This window comes from Amblyomma mixtum, chromosome 6 (assembly GCF_055824585.1).
Source record: "Amblyomma mixtum isolate Tamu chromosome 6, ASM5582458v1, whole genome shotgun sequence".
NCBI classification, from domain to species: domain Eukaryota; kingdom Metazoa; phylum Arthropoda; class Arachnida; order Ixodida; family Ixodidae; genus Amblyomma; species Amblyomma mixtum.
Genome location: NC_143017.1, coordinates 115,150,618 through 115,155,752, shown reverse-complemented (window position 1 = coordinate 115,155,752; position 5,135 = coordinate 115,150,618). Strand labels below are relative to the sequence as shown.

The 5,135-nt window shown below is 50.7% G+C and overlaps 1 pseudogene; it reads left to right on the top strand.

The window, feature by feature from the left end:
* The first annotated feature begins 843 nt into the window (after positions 1-843).
* Positions 844-2,799, top strand: LOC149340128 (acetylcholinesterase-like; annotated as a pseudogene).
* Positions 2,800-5,135: the final 2,336 nt, after the last annotated feature.

Below are 5,135 nucleotides of genomic sequence, written 5' to 3'. Positions count from 1 at the left end.
ATTTTAGCCACGAGAAGCGTAGAGTTGGGTTGACACGCCCTTATATACCATACTGCAGTCCACTACGACAAGGTTGGCTCACTTTCTCATGTGGACGTTGGCTATTCAGGATATTGGACTACACAGAACACTTAGCGAAGCAGCTTAGTGGCAGGTTCGTCGTGCATGCCTGGAGTAAACATTACCCTGCTTCGGACGCACTAGACATAGCAACAGCGAGTCGAAGCTGCGACTATGTGATGTGCATTTGAATTCGGCGTATAGTAATGCATTTGATCCGTTATGATTAGCGTTGTCTGTCGCTCCCCTTAGGAATTGCTTTCAGTCTGGTGAATCTGCGCGGGCTGCCCTCGTCGAGGCAACGTGCGGGTCCGCCGCGAGAAACAAAGAAGGTATTTTTTGGACTTACATTTCTTCCAAACAAGTGGGTGAGGTCACTCAAACAACTGAAGCAAAACCACGATGAGTCTGTTGGAAACCGAGGAAACCATGACGAGGCAGTCATGGCATGTGGCTGCTCTTGAGTCCTGCCTGGGGCAAGGGAACTCATCTCCATGTTGATTTAGACATAAGTGAGAGCTGCTTAGAGCCATCCTCGCATCACACTTGCATTGCACCCCCACTGCATTACAAAACAAACAAGCGTCCCCACACGCATCTGTCCCTCCTCACACTAAGCTATAGCCACGCAACTGGCCGTGTCAATTGTGGACACCCTACTGCTAGAAGAAAGTCAAAAGCATTTTGCTTTTTCTTTCTTCCTCAGATGTAATGAAACGTAGGGAAGCGTGACGTATGCGCGGTGCTGCAATGAATGCAAGGCAGAGAGATGTGAATGGCCAAGGCCCCGTTTCTCGCCTCCGGAGCTGTACGAGGGAGAAGCCTTGAGAAAGCAAAGCCCATACGGCGGGCGATAGACGCCAGATTACGGTCTCGTTCCGCGATAGAAATCGAAAGCGCCATGAGCCACCGCCTCCTCACCTCTTCCTGTCGAGCGGCTGTACTTCGGGCTCGGCGACGTCGGCCTAGCATCAGAGGTCGACCACCACGCTGCCTTCTTGTTTCCCTTGCTTCGTTCTCACCCTTTCTGTGAGAAGCCGACGTCGATTCGGAGGGTCCTTAAAAGATGAATATTGGTAATGAAGCCCTTTCAGTTGCGTTCGCACTTCGAGACCCACAAACATGTCTCGTCGTGCGGTCTCTATATTCTCGGTGCTCCTGGCGACGGCGATACACTTTCTCTTCTGCACCACAACTCTTGTTTGCTACGCAGCAGCCATTGAAGATGAGCGCCCCGTTGTGAAGGTGAAGCAGGGATTCATCGCTGGAGAGCGCGCCACCGTGGACGGCCACACGGTTTACAGGTACGTCGGAGTGCCATTTGCGCAACCGCCTCTGGGAAAATTGAGGTTCCGAAGACCCTTGCCGGTGAAGCCATGGGAAGGAGTCTTCAACGCCACAAGCTTTGCTCCGGCGTGCATGCAGATGCCACTGCAGGTGGACGACAAAATATATCTTGACTACGGCCGGAACTCGGAGGACTGCCTCTACCTAAACGTCTGGCAACCCGCCGGAGCGCGGGCCTGCTCTGGAGACACTGTCTCAACCAACTGTCGGCTTAGACCCGTTGTCATCTACTTGTACGGTGGCGGGTTCTTGACCGGCGATGCAGGCTTTTTTATCTTCCGTGGAGACCGATTTGCCACAATCGCCGACGCTGTCTACGTCACGGTCAACTATAGAGTTGGTATGTTCGGCTTCTTCAAGACGAACATGCCCGAGTACAAAGGAAACGCTGGTATGTTCGATCAAGTGGAAGCGATGAAATGGGTTAAGGAAAATTCCAAAGCGTTCGGCGGAGACCCGGAGAAGATAACCCTCTGGGGTCAGAGCGCGGGAGCTGTGTCCGCCACATACCACATGATATCTCCGGTCAGCAGGGGACTGTTCAAAAGGGCCTACCTCCAAAGTGGAGTGGCCGGAACGGCACTGGCGTTGATGAAGCTCAACACACCTGCTGTAGCGCACAGGGCGCTAGGACTCCTTGGATGCTACAAGCCGACGGTCCCTTGGAAGCAGCAGGCTCAGGAAAGCATGAAGTGCGCGCAAAGCCTTAGTGCGAAGGAGGTTCTGGAAAAGACCGCTAAGGAGCTGCCTATTACGAGCCTACTGTTCCTACCAACCATGGGAGACGAGTTTCTTCCCGATGACCCCCTTGCTGAAGGGCAGCAGATCAAGACAGGGAAGGAGCTTCTGCTCAGCACCACTCCGGACGAAGGCTCTTTGTTCGTCAAAGGGATGTTGCTGAGGAACCCGCATCTCCGGGAGCTCATCTCCGAAGACTACAAGACTCCGATCAAGATCTTGATGCGCCTTCTGCTGGACGTGCCGTCTTACAAGACCGAGTCGCTGGCTGATGTGTATCTCAAAGGTATGGACAAGGGCGACATTAACGAGACAGAATGGAAGATGAACCTGGGTCGCTTGTTCACCGACGCGTTGTTCGAGTGCGCCACAGACGGATACGCTCTGTCGGCGGCAAGAAATGGTCATGACGTTTACCGGTTCCTGTTCGCCCACAAGCCGACCTTCTCCATATGGGAAGACTGGATGGGCATCACGCACGGGGACGACATCATCTTCACTGCGGGAACGTCTGCGGACCTCACGAGCAAGATCAATATGTACGGTCGTTTCCCCGGTGACCATAGCATCTCGCTTCCGGAGCCCAGCGAAGACGAGATGGAGTTCTCACGCGACCTCGTCCGCGTCATCGGAAGCTTCGCCAGATACGGGTGAGCACAGAAATTCATAAATACACGGGTGCAGGTTCTGCTGGAATGAATGTTAGCTCCATGCCTGCTAGGAGAGGACCGACGTACCACACTATCCTCAAATGAATGGCCATGTAGGGAATCCAGGTGGCTGATTGAGTCAATTTTTTTGCAACAAATGGCCGCATTAAAATAGTTTAATGAACGCTAAGTTACTCCATTTGGACGACGCCGAGTCTCTGCTGGCGTATACCAGTCGGTGATTCGGAGCGTCGCCCTGAATTCGCAGAGGAGCACAGTACCTACCATTGTTCAGTCAGAATTCACGATCTGAATCCAAATGACCCACAGAAACACTCTATCCGGTTTCGCAGAGCTAGAAAACTTGCTTCAAATCACCGACTTGAATATCCCTTAAGTTTCGTGCGTTCAAATTACGAGCGTCTTGCTTTTTTAAAAAAGAGTAGAAAAAACCCCGTTCACATTTCAGCCTACAAAACGCAGTACTGCTTGAATATTTCTGCCCATCTGAAGAAGGTGGAAAAGCGCGGCGAAAATAAGAGATGAGAATAAGTATTATGCTGGCGGTTCGACCTGACGCTAGCTTTTGCTAACAAGTCTCTTTCTCGGGTTGCCGGTTCTATCTAAAACTATCATGATGTCGCCTGAAATGTGATTTTCTTTTTGAGCGGATTTTCCCCTTCTCTCTCTTTTCTATAAGTATAGGGGCGGAGAACGCAGCACTACAGAGAAACCGCACGACGTGTGTGCAGAACGAAGCGGCAGGAGACGCTTACCGTCATTTCCGTTTCCGCCGATATTTATCCTCGCATTAGAGAGACGCAACTAAAGAAAGTCGGGTGCACAGAATCTAAATATTTTCTTGGATTGCACCCATAGTTCGTTAGGCTTCATCACGACACGTGTCGTCACCTATTCTGTGGTAATCACGTGCACTTTGGGTGGTACTGCAGACGCTAGATTGTTTAAGAACAGCGCGATGCGCGATGCTTATGCGCATTTCCCGGCACACGCACTACACCGGACTGCATTACTCAAATCACCCGCGTTTTGCTTTCGCGATGTATGCACCAAATGTGCGCCGTTTCAAGTGCGCATGCGAATCTTGCATCTCATCGCTTTTGCTAAAGCATCTTAGTTTTCTGGTGTTCCGGTTTCACCGATGAACCGGGCGTATTAAAATAATCCTCCGTTTGATTACTTACGTTGTACTTTGAACGAATAAGCACTAAAGACCTGCGAATGGAGTGCATGTCTTGGCTTTCTCTGTTGCTTCCTCTCAACTGGAAGCAATTGACGACAAGTACGGAGTTTCGACAACTGATCTTCCTATTCTTCCTCCTCTCCTGAAAACGCCCAGATATGTTTTTTTTTTTAGTTTCTGCCGTCAACGACCCGGAAAATAACCGCTACTGACACACTCGGGGGTTGCAGCTTCCGCGCCGTTTCCTTTGCCGACCGGTCGGTCGCTCGTTTCAACACGGATATTAGGCGAGAGCTAATCGCACAGCATGTCAAGGCCGGCTTACTAGCGGAACCGGAATCCGTGTCCTATGCCGCGGTGTAGGCGCGCCATCTCGTAGTACGAAAGCGAAACGCGCGCTGCCAAGGTCTTGCGGCGCTTTTTTTTTCGTTTGTTTTCCTTTTTCTCTTGTTCTCTTTGGTCTCTCTCTCTTCTCTCTTTCTCTCTCTCTCTCAGGACCTACGTGTTTTCTGTTTTTGTTAGTCTCTTTTTCATTCATTTGCTCCCACGGATGCGGAAAGGGCTCCGAGGATTGGACCTTTTCTTTTTCTTGCCTTCCGTTCAGTATTATGCGGACGGCCAGCTGCGGACAGCATTATTTGCGGCAAAGCGCCGCCACGCTGTACTGCGCACCGCTTCGGTGCGATGTCGCGCAAGGGCGGAGTGCTTAACACATTGCAACAAAGTGTTTTCACTCGTCCTGCCGTAAATACGTTGTTGTAGCCACGTGTCAAGGCTCTCTAGTGTAGGAACGAAACAATGGCAGGCTTGGTTGCTTAACAATGAGCAAATTGCGCGTTTTAACTGCCCTGGCGGCGGCTTACAAATGATGGTAACGAGCAGCTTATATTTTTCCTTATTTACGTGGCTTGCACAATGTGCGTGGCTAGTTTTGCGATTGAATAATTCGCCGCGATTAGAAACTGCGGCGAAGGAAGACACACAAGGACGAACTTACGCAGACTTACAAATGAAGTTTATTGCTTTGCCCGCGAAAGTAGACGACCATTTGAACCAACAAAAGAAAAATTAACGCCGCTTTAGCTTTGGTTAAATCGAATGAGGAGTGGTAGCTTCACTGTCATACATTTCCACGG